At 60.2% G+C, this 21,676-nt stretch overlaps 1 protein-coding gene across 21 annotated transcripts in view; it reads right to left on the bottom strand.

Moving 5' to 3' along the window:
* NCOR2 (nuclear receptor corepressor 2) overlaps window positions 1-21,676 on the bottom strand; it is a 210,906-nt gene that overhangs the window by 176,928 nt on the left and 12,302 nt on the right. For 20 of the 21 annotated variants that reach the window (XM_039241454.1, XM_039241364.1, XM_039242237.1 and 17 more), the window contains exon 2: window positions 2,184-2,229. The exons of the other annotated variant lie outside the window; for it this stretch is intronic. The gene's annotated coding sequence lies outside the window, so the exon portion shown is untranslated. The remainder of the gene's footprint in view (window positions 1-2,183; window positions 2,230-21,676) is intronic. 21 annotated transcript variants of the gene reach the window in all.

Raw genomic sequence — 21,676 nt, 5'->3', positions numbered from 1 at the left:
CCCCTCCCTGCGCCCCAGAAGAACAGCACGGTGGTAAGAAGTAAGGACGCGGCAGCCGCTTACTACCCACTAAGCCCACTGCTCATGGAGCCTGGGCAGGCGGACAGGTGCTCAGCGTCAGAGTCGGGACGGGGCCTGGCTGCCACTTCCAGGAGGCCGCACCCACTGACCGCCCCTGCCTCCAGGGCGGGGGCCCGGTGCTCACCTGGACACCCAGAGCCCCCTCCCCACAGCCCCCCTGGGAGGCACGCTCTGCTAGTCCCCCAAGTCCCCCAGCTCTGGGGGAAGGGCGTGTAGTGAGTGGCCCCGTCACGCCCACCAGGGTCTCCTGGAACACGGCCTGTCTTTGCCAGGCCTGGGTCAGCGCTCTGTCCTCCCCCACCAAGCCCCATGACTCAGTGACGGGACCAGGCACAGGGGGAGGGGGTCCGTGGGTTCAGCTCCCTCAGCTGCAAGCCCCCCAGCTACTTAAAACAAATTACAAAACCACTGAACTCCTAGCAACAACCCACTCATCACCAATCCCCCAATCCTGGGGTGAGGGTGGGGGGAGACTTGAGTGCATCTCCATTTTATAGATGGGGAAACTGAGGCACAGGACCGTCCTGCCCGGGGTCACACAGATAATAAGTGGCTGAAGGGGATCTGTGCTGGGGAAGGCAAGCTGCCCCTCCCGGTTAAAAACCAATGTAACACACGGGCATCCAGGGGTCTCAATCGGTTGAGCGTCTGACTTCAGCTCAGGTCATGATCTCACAGCTCATGAGTTCGAGCCCAGCTGCTGACAGCTTGGAGCCTGGAGCCTGCTTCAGATTCTGTGTCTCCCTCTCTCTCTCTGCTCCTCCCCCACTCACGCTTTGTCTCTCTCTGTCTCAAAATAAACACTAAAAAAATTTTTTTTTAATCAGTGTAATACAGGGGTGTCTGGGGGGCTCAGTTGGTTAAGCATCTGAATCTCTATTTCAGCTCAGGTCACGATCTCACGGTCCATGGGTTTGAGCCCTGTGCCGGGCTCTTGTGATGACAGCCTGCTTGGGATCCTCTCTCCTTCTCCCTCTGCCCGTCCCCTGCTTGTGCTCTGTCTCTCTCTCAAAATAAATCAATAAAGTTAAAAAAAAATTTTTTTTTTTAAATCCGTGTAATATAAAAAAGATGCTGTGTGCCAGCCAGGCCACGTCCGAATTCTCAGCTCCAAGCTTCGGTCCAGCACACACGACCCACTGCCAGACGGCCTTCCTCTCCCGTGGCACCCCAGCCCCTTCCTGTGCCCCCTGGTGCAGGCGAGGCCCTGCCGTCCAGTGGACCAGGGGGAGGGGCGGGCAGCGGGCACAGACCTGCCCCGCACGGGCCCCAGGCTGCCTGACGCCAAATGAGCACATTGGGGAAGAATCCACCAGATTCCCTCTGAGGCTCAGCAAAGTTTTGAGTCCTGGCTCTTAGCTTCCAGCTGAGATCTGGGACAGGTGACCTACCCGTGCCTCAGTTTCCCTGTTTGTAAAATGAGGATAACAGCCTGTTTGGGGGCACTGCCGTGAGATCCACAGAGTGGGCGACACATGGGAAGTACCAGCTGTGAGATCAGCTCGTTGAGCACCTACTGGGTGCCAGGCTCTGTGCTGTACCAGCTCATTTGGTCGTCACGGCAACGTGTTGGGGGATGCTGCCGGCGGCCCCAGTTTACAGGTGAGGAGAGGGAGGCACGCAGTGCTGACGTGGCTTGCCCTGGGCGCCCAGCACGGAAACAGCAGTGCCAGGGCGTGGGCCATGGCCCCCTCGTCTCCCGCCGGCATGGCGACCACGGTGGTACACACGCGTCCAGCCCAAGGGCTTCCTCCGTCACCTGCTGCCCCACCCTCTCAAGCCCGCAGCCACCTTCACAGCAGAGAAGCGACAGGCCCTGAGCCCCAGAGACAGAGAAAACCCACCACCCACATCTACACTGCCAGGGTCCCCTTCCCTCGGGCGTCATGTCCTATCCACAGGGCACCCCCCAACCCCCCGAGGCGTTCCCCACCCTGGGCAACCCTGGGGTGCCAGATCGCACCCCACAAGGCCACATCGAGCCCCCAACCCCGTCCACCAGGAGGAGTCTGGCTTCTCCAGAAACTCCCAAACCCGCCATGAGAAGGTCCCAGCAAAGCGAATCTGCTAGAGACGGTGAGAGGGGACAGACGGGAACCTACCAGAAACGGCCTCCAGCGGCGCCGAGTCCTCAAAGAGGCCGGGAACCTGCAGAGAAAATCCAGGTCTTGTCAGTAAAAAGTCAGCGGCCTCCACACACGAGCTACGACGACCACGTCCGCGTGCGGGTGGGGATGGCAAGGCCCGGTGCCCCACGCCTGGTGTGCTGTACCCTGAGGCCTGGCATGTTGCGGCCACCACCCTGAGGGACTGCCATCACACTTGACGGTGAGGACGCTGAGCCTGCGGAATCAAAGTCCCGCACCCCCTGTCCCACCGCCAGGAAGTCACTGGGCTTGGATCCCAACCTGGGGGGTAGCCTACACCCAGGCAGGGCCACCAAGGAGCCGCAGGCCCATGTCAGAGGGTCACTCCCCCAGTAACTTCCCAGGGGACCCTACGAACAAGAGAGTGACACCCGAAGGAATGCACCCGCTGTTCTCGCTCCAGAGTTTCCGAACCACTGTTCAAAGTCAATAACAGTACAACGAACACTAGGGTCCATAATATGTAAATGACACGCACGAAGATATAAAGAGCCAGTCGACCCGAGGCGCTTCACAAAAGTGGGCACACAGATGGCCCAGAGCTCGTGAAAAGGTGCCCGATTTCGTTAGCCGTTTGGGAAAGTGCAAGTTAAAACTGAGAGCCCACGACACGGCCACCCGGATGGCTAAGATCACAGACAGACAGGCATCAAGTGTCTCGTGACCACGGGACCCAGCAATCCCACCCCTGGGCCTTTGCACGTGAGCAACGAAACCACAGCTCCTCACAAAGGCGCCAGACCAATGCGTGTGACGGCTTTGCACATAATCACAAAATCTGGGGCACCCGGGTGGCCCCGTCGGTTAAGCATGCTGACTCTTGGTTTCCACTCAGGTCATGATCTCATGGTTCATAGGATCGAGTCCCGCGCCGGGCTCTGCGCTGACCATGCAGAGCCTGCTTGGGATCCTTCCTCTCTCTGCCCCTCCTCTGCTCATGCTCGCTCTCTTTCAAAAATAAATAAATTACATTAAAAAGAAAAATCTGACAAGCATCCAGCTGTCCAGCAACAGATGAGCCCAGAACACTGCCTGTCAACAACACGGCGTAACAGACTACAGGCGCACACGGCCCGATGGGGAGACCAGGCTGACGGCGGGGCACAGGCAGGCGCGAAGGGCAGCACGTGCTCCACACGGATGATTCTGAGAAGGGCAGCGCTTGGCTTGCACAGGGAGACACAGGTCCACAGAGGGTCACACTAGAGTCGAATGAGGGGATTCCCACAGGAGCTGGGATGCTGATCATCACACGGCGCCCCCTTTATAATCATTCATCCATCCGCACCCACGTGTTTTTGCGTTCTTATTGTGTTAGCTTCTACACGAAGGAAAAAAAAAAAAAGGACACTGGGCAGAGCACTGGAGAGAGAATCCAGACACCTGGCTCTGTTCCCACTAACAGCTGTGACCTTGGACAAGCCCCCAGCACTCTCTGAGCTCAGTCTTCCCATCCAGAAAATGGGCCTGCTCCCCAGGATATCTCTGCTCATGCGCAAACATCTCAGTCTCCAGGGGGCCTTTGAGAAGCCCCTTCTCCACCCGTGCTGTACCCCAGCGAGCAGAGGCAAGTGGCGCCAGGGACGTCTGCCTTCTCAATGCTGGGGACAGGTCCACGCACGGCTCTGGGGACAGGTCCATGCACGGCTCTGGGGACACCTCTGTGCAGTGCTCAGGCTCTGCAGCCAAGCTCCCCAGGTTCAAACCAGAGGCTCTGCCCCTTTTAGCTGGAGATGAGTAGTGTCACCTCGCACACCTCAGTTTCCCCATCTCTAAAGAGGAAACGGGGAGCTTCACTGGCCTCAGAGTGGATGAGAAGCGCCTGCAGAGCCAGGGCACCCTGCTAGCGCTTGATGACCGCTGGGCACCACCGTCACCCCTACTCCAGGGCCACTGGGGAGGCCCCAAGAGCCTGTCTGCCCAGGCAAAGAGCCCTAAACAAGGCAGCTGAAGGCGGCTCGTGGGGGACAGCCCCACCCCTTCTCTCCATCCCCTTCTTTCCTTGTTACTTTTTTTTCATTACGATGCCCCCAGGCTTGGCGCTCGGCCCTGCGGGAAGGCTGGGAACAGCCACGTCCCCGTGGCCACCTTGATCCAGGCCCCCAGAGGTCCCATCAAGGGCTCAGGCAAGGTCAGGCACAGTGGGCGCTCTCCCCAGACGACAGCTGGCGGCTCCGACCCTCTCCTCTGCCTACCTCCTCCCTTCTCCCATCTCCAGTGGCAGATGCGTGGGGCCGGGCAGGGCTGGGCGGACAGGAGCAGAGAACGCGGGCGAGGCGCTGGGGCCAGGGGCCCCGGAGCCGCAGCTGGAACAGACGGGGCGTGCGGACTCAGGGAGACACGCTGGGCACAACAAGCCCTGCGGACAGTGGCTCTACGCCCAGGGCAGGGGGACCCGCACGAGGCTTCTGCACGCCGTGCACGGGGTGGAAGCAGGTGGCCAAGGGGAGGCGCCTGCACCAGCCCAGGCGGCCACCAGCGGAGGCGGGAGAGGTGGATGGGACGGAGGACAGAATCCACGGGGAGGGAGCCTGGCTTCCCAGCCTGGACCCGGGACGGGGCTGCCCCCCCAACAGACCCCGGGTCCTCCAGGAAAGGACCTACTCCATCTGAGGCCACAAGTCTTTACCCAAAGCCAGGTGCAGTGGGGCCAGCAAGGCCGGGCTCAGAGGGGAAGCTGCATACAGAGGAGGCACCAGTGCCCGGGGCACCCACGCAGCTCACGATGGACCCGGCACACAGGGGGCCCCTGGGCCTGCCTGCTGTCCTCCACCAACCCGTCTCCCCACAGACAAGCCCCTCCCCCACCCACCTCCCACACCCACCAGAGTCCCACCCAACGCGCGCAAGCCCTGCGGCCCTCTTCCTCCAGGCAGCCCTCACTCCCGCACACAGCAACATCCAATCTGGCAGCCTGGTCATAAAACCAACAAGAATTGATAACAAGAGCCAAGAGAGCTCATAACTAACATTTAGCGGCTCAGGGACCGCCCCAGGCAGCCTTTACTTCCTTCACTCCGAAAACCCTTCAAACAGGTTCTTCATTATCCCCACTTTACAGATGAGAAAAAGGAGGCCCAAAGAGGTGGAGGCGGAGAGTGGGGAAGTCAGGATGCGAGCCCAGGCAGTCCTCAGCCCTGTATGGGGGGGGGCGGGGCGGGAGGGAGCATGAGGGACATCACCATCAGGCACAGCCTCTCCCTGTGTTAGCTCAGACTCTGGGCCATACACTGGACCCTAGGAGCCCCCAGATCCAGCCACTGGCCCCTAAGGCACCCCAAGTGGTCCCTGCAGGTTGGATCTGGGGGACTTCAGGCACAGTATGATCCAGGCTCCCTGCGAGAAGCAGGCCAGGGCCCTGAGGCATTTAGGGGCAGGAGGAGGCAGAGGGGAACGGAGGTGGGGGCCGCCTGGGCCACCCAGCACATCTTTTCACATCAGGTCAACGGGGGCCAGGGGTGGCCCATCCCCTTCCCTGTGGTGGCCAGCAGCCCAGACAGCCGGGGCGGGAGGCAGGCTCCACAGCCCTTCTGTTCAGAAGCCACTGGGACGTTTTATCTTCCTTCTCGAGTGACAGCTGAGGCGCGCCGGCCCTCCTAGAAGCTGCAGAGAGGCGATCACGGGGAGTTCACCAGGCCTCTGATTCCAGCAGCCGCTGGGGGGGCCGGAGGCGGGTGGCACAAGGGCTCGCTCCCCACCCCTCCCCCACTCCTCAGGCCAGGGGCAGCTGCATCAAGGCCACGGGGTGCGGATGTAGAGTGGACAGGGCCTTGGGAAGGACAAAGGGGAAGGGTTGGGCAGACCAGCAGAGGGGCCACAGGGAGGGTGACACGTGGCTCCGTCCAAAGGGGCACGTGGCTCAACCACGGGAAGCAGAGCCCCCAAGGTCCATGCAGGAGGGGCACACGGTCAGGGAGTGAAGGGAGGGTGCTGCCGGTGCAGACCCCCCCCCCCCAGCGGCCACGTCCACCTGCCTGGGCGCTCAAGACAGGCCCACACTGGCGTCGGGCACATGGTCACATGGCCACGCTCACTGTAACAGCCCCTGGGCCGGCCCGCCCACTGCCATCCGCACAGCCCAGCGGGGGGCACTGTCCTGACCTCAATGGGGAAACTGAGGCCCAGAGAGGTTCAGCAGTCCACAAGACTGCACCGCCCCAGAGGGGAGGGGAGACCGGACTTGGGCCTCCGCTCAGCCGCGTAGTCCCCCACCCTCGGCGCCTCCAGCTGAGCCCCAAACACGCGTCTGCGAACCACCCGCCCATCTCCTCGCTCGGGCCACGGGCCCATCTACAGAGACGGCGACCAACAGGAGGGCTCAGACGCCAGGAAGGAGCCCGGGGTGTCGACTGTTCCCGAGGGGAGGGGGCGGGCGGGGGCCCAGGCGCCACGCTTCGGGACCCTGGCTCCCTGCCACGCACAGGCCGTGTGGACCAGGCCAGGAGGGCCAGGGGCTTCCCTCCGGGCCTGCAGAGGCGGCAACACAGGGAAGCCATCTGTCCCTCCATCTGTCTGTCCAGCACCAGCGCTGGCAGCACACGGGGACCTGGGCCCCTCCGAGGGCACCCCTCCTGGCCTGGTGCACTGATTAACCGGCTGACCTTACAGCGGGCCTACGACCCTCCCCACTTCCCAGGCAGGGCGGCGAGTGAGGCGGGAGCTCCCTGGGCTCCCCTCAGCTGCGTCCAGGCACCCCTGTAACACCCTCACCTCCACGGGACGCCCCCCTGTAACACACACCCTCACCTCCGCGGGGCGCCGCTGCCAGGAGCCCCCTGTGGGGCAGGAGACAGAGAGCAGGCTCTCCGGGCGTGGTGAGCTGGGAATGCATGGGATGGAAACTTCCAGAAGCCTCTGGATGCCAGTCAGTGGCCCCATCGTAGGCTCACTGTAAAGATGAATTGGTCTCAGCGCCCTGGGGAAGCACAAAAGCAAGCGCCCCAAGATGTTACCGGCGGGGTTCTCCACAGGGAGGCGGCTTCTGCCACGGACCCTGCCGGTCAGCTGGGAGCGACGACCAGCAGGGAGGGACCCGCCGCGGTGGGCTCTCTGTCTCTGGCCCCAGGCTCCCCGCCCCACAGAGGGTCTGGGCCATTAGCAGCCGCAGGGCGGGGCTGGGGGCTGCCTGGGAGAGCAGGGGGGCCAGGGAGCCATCGATCGCCAGAAGCAATTAATTGTCCAGGTCAAGAGACGGTGAAAGAGATTTGTCACCCGAGGCCGGGGGACTGCAGCGGCCCAGGGCAGACAGGACGGTTCCCGGACCTGGTCCTGAGACAGGTCAGGGTCCTCGCACACTTCCCCATCGTTCTTTCCTGCCCCCCCCTCCTGGCCTCACTGGGCATGCTCCCCACTAGCTAGGCTCACCCCTCCACAGATGCCTTCCCCGTCCTCAACGCCAGCCCCGCCCCTGCATCCATGACCTATGCACGGGGAGGGACCCACAGTCCTGCAGGCAGTGTTCACTGCACAGATGGGGACAGTAAGGCCCAGTAAGGGGGCCCAACACGGAGTCCCCAAGGCCCAGCACCGGGCCTGTGCCCCGGATTCAACCCAGCTGCACCACGCTCTAGCTGGGCAACTCGCACTGGTTGCTCAACTTCTCTGAGGCTGTTTCCTCTGCTATAAAACGGGCTGAAGAGTGGCTAAAATCAGGCTGGCTGGGGCTCGAACCCCAGCTCTGCCATTTTGAAAAGCCTGAGGAAATCACCTTGCTTCTCTGATCCTCAGTTTCCCCATCTATAAAACGGGGATGATACCACGCGCTACTTTGGACACTGGCACACGGCACCGTTCAAGCTCGGTTCAGAGGCTCAGTTCAAACTTGCCATTGGGGTTCATCAGCCCATCCCCCCCAGGAACCAGAGCTCAGCCCCCAATCCTTTTCAGACATCCATCGACCCCCGCCAGCACCTCAGACACCCACACTTGGCTCCTGAGCCAGGCCATGATGAGAAGACACAGGTTTCCGCCCCAGTGTCCACTGCGGGGCCCAGTGGGAGACAGATTTCAGTGGCCACCATTCACTCACCCACTGGGCTTGGCCGCCTGTGGTCCTGGAGAACAGAAGGGCCCTGACCTACCCACACTCTATCCAGGACCTGGAAGGGGGGGGGCCTCGTACAGGGCAGGGACCTCCCCCTGAGCCTCCACTGGCTTTTAGTCCCTTGTTTCTGCACCAAATCCGTCCACACACACCCAGACATGTCCGGCCGCCCCCTCACATCCACTTACCCATGTGCAAAACATCAGTAAACACCTCCTTCCATGCCCCCACTACACGGATAGGAAAACCCAGGCCCAAGGAAACCAGCAAGGGGCAGCTTCAAACCTGCTCGTCTCTAACAGCTCACATGAGCAAGAATCGGCTCAGCAGGTGTTCGGAAGCCCAGGTCACTGGGGCCAGAGGCAGCGCCGAGTCAGAGTGAGAAACTCAGCGGAAACTGAAAACAGCCCAGGGCCCCCCACCCCTCCCCCCACCCCGTGCTCCCCAGAGTGAGCCGCGCTGAATCACAGCAGCAGGCCCTGTGTTGGAAAGTTCCTCCTAGTGTAGACGGGTGGGGGTGGGGCACAAGCGGCGAGAACAGAACAGCCCCTGTGCCCGGGGTCCCTCTCAGCTCTCAGGGTGCAAAAAAGTGAGCAGCGCTCCGTGCACCTTGGGCGTGAGCAGCCACTCACACCCGACAAGGTGCCCACCCCACCCCCGGCCCCCACGACCCATCAGCCCCGCAAAGCGCTGCCTCTCAAGGGTGTTGGTGGCTTGAGGGTGAGCAGGCAGGAGAGCCTCATCCTTGCACAGACTCCTCCCACATCCCTGGCTGGGCTCCGCCTATGGGTGGGGCCACAGACCACACGTGGTGGGGGGCGGTGGGGGGGGGTGCAACCTCAGGGTCCAGCCCCCGCACTGCTTCAAGTCCGGTTCCGCTGCTTTCTACCTGTGTGACACTGGGCATGTTGAGCCAGCCCCCTGCCTGTGAAATGGAAACTGTCGCCTCCCGGGACTGACTTGCAGACTCAGTAAGCAAATGCGCAAAGCGCCTAGCAGCCAGAGCTCAGTCAGCGCAGATCTTTCTCAGTTCCCAAATTTTTTTTTTTTATTGAGGTGACAGTCGCATAATGTCAAAGTGAACAATTCTGTGGCACCGAGGACAGTCACCATGTTGTGCAACCACCACCCCGCCCGGTTCCCAAACACTTCCCGGACCTCGAAGGAAAGGAAAGCCCCGGCCCAGGGGCCATCACTCAGTCCCCAGCCCCCCACAACCCCTCCTCAGCCCCAGTCTCTACAAGGTCGCTAGTTCCAGACATTTCCTCTCAACGAAACCACACGCTGTGTGGCCCTCTGTGTCTGGCTTCCTTCACGTACATGTTCCCAAGATTCGTCCACACTGTACCTGTATTGGCCCTCCATTCCCCCTGATGAGTGAACAGTATTCACTGTGTGGATTGATCAACAACATATTTCTCTAAGTTTATTCATTTATCTTGGAGGGAGAGAGAGAGAGCGAGCGCACGGGAGGAGCAGAGAGAGAGGGAGAGGGAGACTCCCAAGCAGGCTGCGCACTGTCTGTGCAGAGCCCGGTGCGGGGCTTGAACCCACGAACCGTGAGATCATGACCTGAGCCGAAATCAAGAGTCAGACACTGAATCGACGGGGCCACCAGGTACCCCAATAACATAGTTTTAAAACAAGAAAAATAAACGCTATAAGTAATACAGAAATGTAATATGACAAGGTACATACACAGATGTAGACATGAAATATTTAAAAATTTGTAAAATGATAAAATAAGTAACCATAATGACCGTGGTGATGCAGAATCCGGTCACTGGGAGGAGCCAGCTGGCGGGAGGGGAAAGGACCTCGGAGCCCCAGAGCGGACGTCCCCTCCCTTTGGGGCCTTCCCTGCTCAAACTTCAGGCCTTCCTGACCCAGGCCCTACGGTGTTGAGCAACCAAGAGCCAACTCCTCACCCGCCCTGGGCCTCGGCGTTCCCATCTAAAAACAGGGGCCGCTGGACAGGACGCTCTCGGCCCTGGGGAGAGAAGAGGTTACAGAAGCCAGACTGTGGGAACCCTACAGGTGTGGGACATATCACCCAGGCAGGCTGTGTCACCCTGTGCTGGTGACAGAAATGACAGCGACTGTGGGATGCCTAGATGCCCTGCCCCAGAGGCTCACTCTGGGCCACAGAGATGTGGGCATAGTATGGAGAGGGCACCTCGGTTGGCCCCCCACCCGCCCACCTGCCCAGAGCACAACCCAGAGGCTGAGGTCCTGAGGCCCGATGTCACGTTCTTACACTTTGACCCTCAGGCGGGATCGGTCTTCCCTGGCTCCCTGGGGGGGGCCGCTCTGTGCCCTGCAGGCTGTCTACACCTCTGGCCCCTGCCCATTCTGCCGACGGCATCCCCCTTCACCCCCAACCCCACCCCGCTGCTGTCCTGCCTTGTAACAACTGGGAAGTATCTTCAGACATCGACAAATGACCCTGGAGCCAACATCAGCCCGCTGACCCATCCGCACCTGACCCCGTAAGAGCCTCTCGCCCTGGGCCGGAAACAGCAGGCACTGGTCTGGCCAGTTCCAGACACAGGGAAAGGCGCCGAGGGACAAGGGCCCTGTGTCCAGCACCCACCCACCCCCTTCCCCCAGGTCAGGCCCATGGAGACCCGGCCCAGCCAGGCCCCATCTTGCTGCCAAGAGACCCATCCGGCCATCAGCACAAGTTGACTGAGCCTCTACCGTGTCCAGACACCAGGCGCGGGGCGCCCGGCAGCGGACGCGACAGATGCAGCTCCTGCTGCCTGGAATGTGACCTTGGTGTGGGAAAGCCACCAAAACACAGGGGAGGGAACCCACTGGGGGGCTTCACACCACAAGTGGGGTACGAGCAAGGATGGCGGCAGGAGGCCCTCCTGAGGGTGACATCGGGGCTGTGACCTGTGGCAGCAAGAGGGTGCATGCCCGGGGGGTGAGAAGGGCTGTGAACAGGGCAGGGCCCGGCCAGGCCTCGGGGCCTCGGGGCTTATTTTCCAAAGAGGAGGCGGGGCCTGGACAGTCGGACACTGAGGACTCTCCTCCTTCAGACAGGGTCCCTCTGGCTGCAGCACAGGGGACAGACCTCAGGGACAAGAGTGGATTCAGGGCCCAGGAAGAGGCGAAGGCGGACATTCAGGCCAGATGGGGGCAAAGGGGTGGATCACAGTGCCTGGTCCAGCCTCGCTGCTTTTGTTATTTTTTTTAAGCTTATTTCTTTATTTTGAGAGAGAGAGAGAAAGAGTGAGCATGTGTGAGCAGAGGAGGGGCACAGAGAAAGGGAGAGAGATAGAATCCCAAGCTGGCCTCACGCTGTCGGCCACAGAGCCTGATGTGGGGCTCGAACCCACGAACCACGAGATCATAACCTGAGCTGAAATCAAGAGTCGGACGCTTAACCGACTGAGCCCCCAGGCGCCCGTTTTTGTTATTATTGATATGAAAGCAAAGAGGGTCTCCAGGGCAACGGCCCCACTCCCCAGAATATTCTTGTTACCAACATCAGTATTATTCCAGAAAGAGCCAGAACAAAGTGGTCCACCCAGCAATTATAGCAAAGGACTGCCGAGACCATCACTGTGTTCCTGCTCCTAGGACGGAGGGCTTCTCGGAGGCACCGCCCCCCACCCGGAACGTCCCAGGAACGTACAGGGAAGATCCCTGCTGTCCTTCGACCGGCACCCAGCCAGGAAAACAGGCCCCCGCCACGAGTCACCCTCCCCACTCAATTTTCAAATGACCTGGCCATTTAAGACCCTGCCAGAGCCAATCCAAACACTAGCTGTTTAAAAAAAAAAAAAAACTCACTTTCATGTATTTCCAGTGCCAAAACCGTTCTGATCTCACTTCTCTCGAATCTGCAGTTACTCATTCTGAGAGGGACTCAGCAGCTCCTTTCTTTCATTTCCCTTTACGCTACAATTGGGCCATAAGAACACTGATTTTTCTCATTGTTGTTGTTAAACTCTGTGTAAAGTCAAGACTGTACGAAGGAGGCATTTCAGTGCCCAGGAGTAAAAGGGAATTTCTCCACGTATATGCGGTAAATATTGTTCGCAGGGGAGGGGGGCGTCAGGATGCTGTGTGGCCCTGGGAAAGTTAGCTGACCTCTCTGAGCTTTAGCTGCTTGCCTGTAACTGCAGAAAGGCTATCATCACTACCAGCCCAGGAGATGAAAAGGGTCGAATGAATTACTGTGGCCTGTGCCTGTGGCCTGTGTCACTATAGACCAGCATCAAAAGCACACAAGCCTAACATGCGGCTGAAGGGGGCTGAAGGGAGGGGAGAGGAGGGAGAGGGCAAAGCCCCCAGCACAGGCCCCAGCTGGGCAAAGAGTGGAGGATAAAATCCCGAACTCCCTGCCTGGGCCAGGTGGCTCCTTGCCCGCCCGGCTTTCATCTCTAGGAGATAAGCCGTCTGCTCAAGTTCACGTTCAGGATCAAATGAACCCACTTAATCGCCTTAGGGATCTCCACTGAGCCGGCTCCTTACAGGCCTGGGGGCCTGGGGAGAAAGGCGGCTGAGCTCCTTCCACCGAAAGCCCCGCCCGCATGGCCAGGCACAGAGCGGATCTGTGGACGCTCACTGCGCACCCCGCCCCCGCCCGCTGGCCGTGGTGACCCAAGGGCAGATGTGTGCACACCGGCCTTCAGAGGCTGCGCGCACATCGTCTGCCCATCGTCACGGAGCCCCCACCGTGTGCGTGCGCCTGAGCAAAGAACTCGCTGATGCCTGCGGCAACCCAGAAGGCTGAGTGCTACCTCGAACACTACTCTGCAGGCGGGGAAACTGAGACCTGGAAAGGAAACTGCCAGTCCAAGGTGACAGAGCTCCTCAGAGGGTCACCGCTACTCTCAGGACAACCTTTGTCCCACCTCACAGAGGGGAGACCAGGGGAGGAAGGGCCTCACACGGAGGGGGGACCAGGGGACGAACGGGCCTTGAGTCACCAGCCTGTCCGCAAGCCGGAGTGAGTGAGCAGTGTCCAGCCGTGCCTTGGGCAAATGAGAAAGGGCCCACGTGCCTGCCATGTTCCCAGACAAACGCTAGCACCTAGGACAGCTCCCAGCACACAGTAGGTACTTCACCAAAGCATGTGAATGAGGAAAAACTGCATGTTGGACGCAGACGCCAAGGAAAACTCTCCGCCTTCCAGACAGTCCTCTCTGAGGCCCCATCATGTACCACAGGGGTGCTGGGGGGTGACTGCCCCCCCAGAAGTCACCGGGCAGTGTCCTGCAGTCGTTTCCGGCTGTCCCAGTGGGTGGGGGGGTGTCACGGGCTGCCTGGGTAGAGACCAAGGATGGTGTTAAGCACACTCTCTGACGCCCAGGACAGCCCCTGGATCAGACTTCTCTGGCCCAAACGTCACTAGTGCCCAGTGTGAGACACCCCACTACGCTGCATTCCTTCAAGCATCAATCGAGCACCTGCTGTGTACAGCACCGCACAAAAACCCTGCAAGGAGGCAAGGCCGCAGGCCCTGAGGGGAGAGGTGCCAAGAGCCGTGTCACAGCTACCGCAGGGCAGAGGCAGGACCCGGATCCGGCTCTTACCGCCAAACCCCTGCCCGATGCGTGAGGATTCTGACCTCTAGAGCAGGGGCCGCAGAACCCACGTATTTCACTGCTCCCTCGCCCCATGGTCACTTCAGGGCAGCAGAGATCAGAGCTGGCCCTTTTCATCAAAACCCAAAGACACCAAAATGCCGACGCTCTCTCTCTGGGGCGGTGGGAATGTAGTCAGATTTTTTGATGTGCAGGCTTTCTTTTTGTGTTTTAACTCTCCAACTCAGAGAGGACACATTTGTTCTGCTTCTAAAATCAAAAGTCTTTTTCGTAATGCAGCTATTAAACCACATGCCCCACCCAAGGGCCTGGCTGCAGGGAGAGCCCACACCCCCGGGCAGAGCCTGCTGGCAACATCCAGGAAAGGCGCAAGCCCGCAAACCTCCCTCCCAGGAAGGAGGAGGAGGGGCGCACCTAAGCACCCAGAGGCCTTCGGAGAAGGTCCAAACTCTGCAATCACCCCGAGAGGCATCACCAGACAGTACACCAATCATATGTCACGTATCCCCAGGACAAAATACTATCTGTACGGAGATTAAAATCCGTCAACTAGATCTAACTGCAGCAACACACTGCATAGCAAAAATTATAATAAGGGCGCCTGGGTGGCTCAGTCAGTTGAGGGTCCAACTCTTGATTTCAGCTCAGATCATGATCTCACAGCTCGTGAGTTTGAGGCCCACGGCAGGCTCTGCGCTGAGAACATGGAGTCTGCTTGGGATTCTCTCTCCCTCTCTCTGCCCCTCCTCTGCTCCTGCTCTCTCTTTCTCTCTCTACAATTAATAAGCACCGGGGTGCCTGGGGGGCTCAGCCGGTTGATCGTCTGACTTCAGCTCAGGTCATGATCTCACAGTTTGTGGGTCAGCGCCCCGTGTCAGGCTCTGTGCTGACAGCTCGGAGCCTGGAGCTGCTTCAGATTCTGTGTCTCCCCCCTCCCGCTCTCTCTCTGTCCCTCCACCCTAACACCCCATCTCTCTCTCTCAAAAATAAATAACAGGGGGCGCCTGGGTGGCTCAGTCGACTAAGTGTCCAACTTGGGCTCAGGTCACGATCTTGTGGTTCATGAGTTCAAGCCCCACGTCGGGCTCTGTGCTGACAGCTCAGAGCCTAAAGCCTGCTACAGATTCTGTGTCTCCCTCTCTCTCCGCCCCTCCCTACTCACACTCTTTCTCTTTCTCAAAAAAAAAAATGAGTAAGAAAATCATTTAAAAAAATATAACAAACGTGAAAAAATTTTAATTCTAATCATAGTAAAATGGCAGTAAGGTTTTAAACACCTTGTATGTTGCACTTCTGATCCCTGAAACACTTCTGGAATGTAGGTAGTATTTTGGCCCCCATTTTACATACAGGGAAACTGAGGCACAGAGGGCTGCAATACTGTGCCTGAAGGCTCACAGCTGGGAAGAGGTGGTGGGGGGGATGGGAACTCACACCATCAAAGTCCCTGCTCGTCGCCACTCTGCTTGCTCTGCTGCCTGTCCAAGCGCGGACAGGAAATTACAAGGTGGGATTCTACCAAAGCCGTCGATACTCAACCACTTCAGACCTGGGAAACAGGCCGAGTCGCAGGCGCACACGGAGAAGCGCGTCCGCGTGCGTGTTTCCCTCCCGAGACAGGGCCCCAGGCCTTGAAGGGGACCCCGCTGGGGCCAGCAGACACATGAACACGTGCATCAAACAAGTGCATGTCTAGCTGAGACATGACGGCCTCCAGGGAGAGGACTCAGGTGACCAGAACGTCACCTGCGATTTTTTTTTTTTTTTAACAAAAGGCAGCCACCTTGGCCGGCAGCCCTGAGCCCGGCCCCTTCAGCCGAGGCTGGTGGCACATTCCCACCCTGTCCCCTCTCCCTGACAGCGTCTCTGCCCCCGAGACCCCACACAGTTCACCCACGAGCAGCAGGTCCCCGGGGCCTGGTCTCCAGAGCCACTGCGGCCACAGGAGAAACTCTCCCCACCTAAGGATCTAGTTTCATTTAATTGCAGGCTTCAGGTTTCTGGACGCAGGCCCAGAGGCCTTCAGGGCCAGAGGTGTGGGCCATTTTCTTCCTCTTTTCAATAAAGCCGGGAAGGAGGCAGCGTGTGTCTGCTCAGAGAATCCGAAACACCTGCCCCTTGGGAGACCCCACCCAGAAGAATCATCCATGGCCCGCAACGGTTGGCGGACAGGCTAGAGACATACATTCTTTCTGGCCATCACTGGGGCCAGGTACCCGCACTAGACTCGAAGGAATTAAGGAAAAGAGCACACACATTCACACGCACACACACAAACCGGCAAACCCGCATCCCCACCTCACACCACCCTTTCCTCTCTGCAAACCTTGCAAAGGCTCTGCTTCCAGTCCTTTTCTGCATTTCATTTTTTCCCTAGCACGGCATTCAGCAGTTGGCAGTTCCCTCTCCTTACCCATGTCCCTCACCCGTGGCCCCAGGTCAAGGTCAAGACCCTGAGTGAAGTCACCTGACTCCAAGGTCACTGGCAGTAGCAGTAGGGACGCACCAGCATCTAAACCGGCACGTTGAGGGGCGCCTGGGGGGCTCAGTCGGTTGAGTGTCCGACTTTGGCTCAGGTCATGATCTCGGGGTGTGTGGGTTCGAGCCCTGCGTTGGGCTCTGTGCTGATGACTCAGAGCCTGGCGTCTGCTTCGGATTCTGTGTCTCCCTCTCTCTCTGACCCTACCCTGTGCTCTCTCGCTCTCTCGCTCTCTCTCTAAAAAACAAATAAACATTGAATGAGCACGCTGCCCCTGGCTGCTGGTTCTCAGGGAAGATGCACGCTATGTATGATGTTTCCTCATGCTTCTGTAAAAAAGGACCACGGCCGTGGCGGCTTCAAACAGCAGGCACTTTACCATCACCGTTCTGGAGGTCAGAAGTCCCACGCGCATACACCAGGAGCTAAAAGTCAAGGAGTGGGCAGGGCTGTGCTCCTTCTGGAAGCTCCACGGGAGAGTTCGCTCCCACGTTCCTTGGCTCCATGCCCCCTCCTACATCGTCAGAGCCAGCAGGACAGCGTCTTCCAATCTGTCCGACTCTGACCTCCCGCTTCCTCCACAGAAGGACCCTTGTGACGCGTCAGAGCCCACCGGGATCAGCAGGGATAACCTCCCGTCTCAAGGTCAGCTGATAATCCCAGCCGCGTCCTTAATTCCCCTTTGCCGCGTAACACAGTCACCATTCCTGGGGACGGGCCATGGACAACTGAGGGAGAAAGCCTTACTCTCCTTCCCACAGGCTCCAAATACCTCTGAGCCTCGAGGAAACTGCTCCCACAGCCCACCCCCACAAACCCTGAACTCCAAAGGCAACTGCCTGCCGTGACTCAGTGTCTCCCCTCCCACAGCGTGAGCCCAGGCATACCCAGCTCCCGTCACCGGGACCCGCCGAGGCCAGCCTTTGATGAAAATGAGAGTCAGGCAGAGTCGTGGGGCTTTACCCCTAGAGACTCCCCTCTCTAGGACGGCGGCAAATAACTCGGCAATCAATAGTCTTAGGCAAGGTTCCTTTCTTTCTGTTTCTGGATCCGTCCCAAGGCCACTGCTGCACATCCCACAAGCCGGCAGGTGTGCTAAAAGGTGTGGAAAGCCTTGTCGTCTCTTTCCTGCCAGGAGGCCTGAGGAGGCTGCGGAGGCCCAGAGAGGCTGGGCACGCATCACAGGGGCGCCCGGTGCCCACCCCGCGGCCCACTCCTTTCCCGGTCGTCCGGGCACCCACCTCCACAGGGCCCAGGCCCCTCCCCAGATGCCCCGCAAATGCCCCCCCACGGCCCCCCACCCCCACCTACACGGCAACATCCATCCGCACCCCCTTCGATGTCAAACCGCCCGCCCAGCCCTCCGCCCTCCCGCCGCCGCCCAGATGCCCTGACGACGCTCCGGACGGCGCAGGACACACAGCGGCGTCGGGAACACGCAGCAAACGTGCCGCACGCGGGCCGGGCGCCCGTCCGCCCCGGCGTTCCCGGCGGGAGAAGGATGGCCCTGCGGCGAAGGGGCAGCAGCCGGGGCCCGGGGGCCCGGAGACGCGGCGTCGCTCCCGCTGCGGCTGCCATTTAGAGTCCAGACAGCGGCTCGCCTCCTGCCCGGCACGGCCGGCCCGGATGACCCGAGGGGACAGGGGGCTGGGGCAGAGATGCCCGGGGCTCCACACACGGTGGACGCAGGCCACCCCGTCCCCACAGTCCAAGGGAAAGGGAGACCCAAGGAAAGGCCTCCCCCGCCCCCCACCGAGGAAGGCACTTACAAGCTGCGCACCCTGAACCAGTGACACTGCCACTCTGTGCCTCAGTTTCCCCATCATGAAACAGGGAAAGAACGGTTCTGGCCACATGGAGTTTCCCCACCATAAAACGGGGTAGCTCAGTAAGCACCCCCAGTTCCCCTGCCAGCTCAGGGTCTTTTCCCAGACACCTCGGTGCTGCCGGGCCCTGCCCAGAGACCAGACACAGACGGTGGGGCGGGGCTGATGTGCACGCTTGGCTACAACAGGTCATCAGAGGTCACCCCAGACACCCTAGTTCGCCCCCCTCCCCCATAAGGCAGGGAAGGCAGCTACCCCCATTTTATAGACGCAGAAACTAAGGCACCAAGCGAAAGGGAGGAGTCGTTGTCAGTCCTGGGTTTCTTGGAGTGAATGAGTCTCTCGTCACTTACCAGACAGCAGATAACACCTCGAAGGACCTCGAATCCCCCTAAAGGCTACCTGTGCCCAGTTTGCACCCCTGCAGAGCGCATGAGCCCTCCCTGGGAAGGAGGCCACATAGTGGCCAAGGCCGCCTGTCCACGGAGCACAGGCTTTAAGCACCCCAGGAACCTGGGGCCGTCTGGCTGTAATGGCCCAACGTGCCTCCCAAAACATGGCACAAGGAATATCTATTCGGCAAACCAAAAACAGCAACGGCACACGTGCCGACCTGGGGTGAGGTCTGTCTCTGGGCTCTCCACAAGAGAAGGCAGGAAGCCCACGCGAGGAGGACCTCGCTCAACCCCTCAGCAACTTCCAAGGACAAGTCATTGGATCGTGCCCATTGTATGGATGCGAAAACTGAGGCTTGACACCTTATTATCCCACACCCCGGGCACCAAGCTCTGCTCTGCGGAACTCACAGTTCTCCAAGTATATGCCGAGACACTGGGTGTGGGGGGGGGGGGGGACGTCGGCTCCGTGGGCCTTCTAGGCCACAGTCTTCAGCCCTCCCGGCTCAGAGACACATCACCCCAGTCTCTGACCCCTCTACACATGGCCTGCTCCTTTGCTTAAAAAGGACACCCATCAAGGCGCCGGGGGGCTCAGTCGGTTAAGCACTCAACTCTTGATCTCAGCTCAGGTCATGAGCTCGCAGTTCGTGGGTTCGAGCCCCACATCAGGCTCTGCACTGGCAGTGTGGATGCAGCCTGCTTGGGATTCTCTCTCTCTCTCTCTCTCTGCCCCTCCCCCGAGCACTCCCGTGTGTGTGTGTGTGTGTGTGTGTGTGTGTGTGTGCGTGTGAGATTCCACATGACGTTCCTTTCTGAGGTTCTGGGGGAACATGAATTGGGGGACACCACTCAACCCAGTACAATGGCCTAGATGGGGTGCAGGGAGCAGAAGCAGGGAAAGTGAAAATATCTAAAGCTATTCAGTAGTGGGGAGGGGGGCGGGGCAGAGGGGAGGTGAGAGTGGGCTCCCCCTAACCCTGCCCTGCTTACTCCCCCCATCTGGTCACAGGACCCACCCACCAGCCACCAGCACAGCCAGCGCTCCCCAGAAGCCCTCCCTGAGGGCCTGGCCCCAGCCCCCGGGGGCCCCAGCCCCCAGCCCCCGGGAGGGGGCTCCTGATGCCCTGCTGGGCCCTGCTCCAGGCCGGTGGCCGGGGGACAAGCCAAGCGCAGCCCTGGGGCAGCGCGTCCCCGGCTCCCCACGGCTCCCGCCTCGGCCCAGCAGGCTTGTCTCGTTAGCCTAACGAGCAGGGCCCTGGTGCCAGGCGGTTGCCATGGCCACGGAGACACCACCGCGGCACTGGGCGACGCTCCCGGAGGGTCTGCGGCGGGCACGGGGTTCAGCGCGAGGACAAGCAGGGGCCTCCGGGGCAACCCCTCTCCGTGGGGCCTGCTGCGCCACCTCTGGGCCTGGCCTCCGGGCCTTCTGACTGCCAGCAGCTCCCAGAGAGGCCCTGGGGCCACAGGGAAAGATCCAAGCCCCCCAACCCCCCAGCAAGCTGTCCAGCCCTGCCTGGCGAGAACACCCCACCACCACCACCACCAGGCAGCACACCATGATTGCCCAGGGCCTGCAGGCGCCTGGACAGACAGGCCTCCAAGCCAGCGAAACGTACTGGGAAGCCCTTCTGGGCTCTGAGTAAGGTCACGGCGTGGTACCACCGGGGGGGACTCCCACAGCTGTGTGTGGAGTGGGGGCGGGGCAGCCAGGAGACCAGAGAGGGGGTTACTGCCAAGGGACAGGCGGGCCGCCAAACAAGAGGGCAGCCTGGGAAGCCTGGGGTCTCTGGCCGGTGCCCCACACTCCAGGACGAAGCCCAGGGTGAGGGAGGGTCTGAGTGTGGAAGGACCTGGGTCCAGTCTGGGACACCTTGGGTCTGAGGCCCCTCAGGGGCATCCATGAGCCACTAGCCGGAAGCCACTGGCTCCACCTGCCTGGCCGCAGGTGGGCTCCCGGGGGTGCACGAGCCACGGATGGGGGGAGAGGGCAGGCCACAGCCTGCAGGAGTGCCTCGGTCTCAGGGGGCCCCTCAGTCCCCTTTGCTTTACCACATTCTATGAGAACGTAAGTCATTCATCACCCCATTTCACTGGTGGGTAAACTGAGGAGCTGTGCACAGAGGCTCCATTCCTCATCCGGGTCACATCACACAACCAGCAAGAGGCACACCCGGGACTCAGGGCCGTGGGCCAATCCTGGGAGATGGGAGGCAGAGAGGCCCGGCCGTCAGACCCACAGGAGGGACGGAGCCCCCAGGAGCCTCCGGCGCCCTCCCCCACACATGCACACCCACGCAGGCGCCTGGCCACCCGGCGCCTCTAATCCCTCCAACCCACCCCCTAGTTTGCACTTTCCCCCACTTCCTTCCCCAGGGTCAGCAGGACAAAGCAAGGGCATCTGAAGGGGTCAGCTGAGCAAGGAGGCTGGAATGGATGCCCAGGGGTCCCCCGGTGTGGACACCCCCACAGAACAGCCCCTGGGGCCCCAGATCTGGAAAAGACAGAGTGACACTCAACCCCGGGCTCATGACCAGGACACCTGCTCCACTGCAGGGCCTTCCCTGGGGCCTCCAATGAGGACATCTACCGTCATCTTCCCAAATCCAGCCCAACATGCACGTCCAGAGACCCTGGCTATGGCCCAGGGTCTGATCTTAGTTAAGACACTCCACAGGGGGCCAGGCCCTGGTCTCCTCCCAGGACTGTGGGTCAGGAGGCTCCAGGGTGTAATCTCCCCAGGCGGGGGGCCCAGCACCCCTCAGACACACACAGGGGCACAAGCATGAACATATCTTGCAGGGGGGTGCCTGGGTGGCTCAGTCGGTTAAGCATCCGACTTCAACTTCGGCTCAGGTCATGATCTCACAGTTTGTGGGTTCAAGCCCCGCATCGGGCTCTGTGCTGACAGCTCAGAGCCTGGAGCCTGTTTCAGATTCTGTGTCTCCCTCTCTCTCTGACTCTCCTCTGCTCCCTCTCTCTTTCTCAGAAATAAATAAAACATTTAAAAACATTTTTTTTAATTTTTTTTAATGTTTTATTTATTTCTAGGAGAGAGAGAGAGAGACAGTGTGAGCAGGGGAGGGTCAGAGAGAGAGGGAGTCACAGACTGAAACAGGCTCCAGGCTCTGAGCTGGCAGTCAG

Source organism: Hyaena hyaena, unplaced genomic scaffold (genome assembly GCF_003009895.1).
Source record: "Hyaena hyaena isolate Hyena2069 unplaced genomic scaffold, ASM300989v1 scaffold_0, whole genome shotgun sequence".
Lineage (NCBI taxonomy): Eukaryota > Metazoa > Chordata > Mammalia > Carnivora > Hyaenidae > Hyaena > Hyaena hyaena.
Note: the sequence above shows the minus strand (reverse complement) of the source record. Positions and strands in the feature narration are given on the sequence as shown.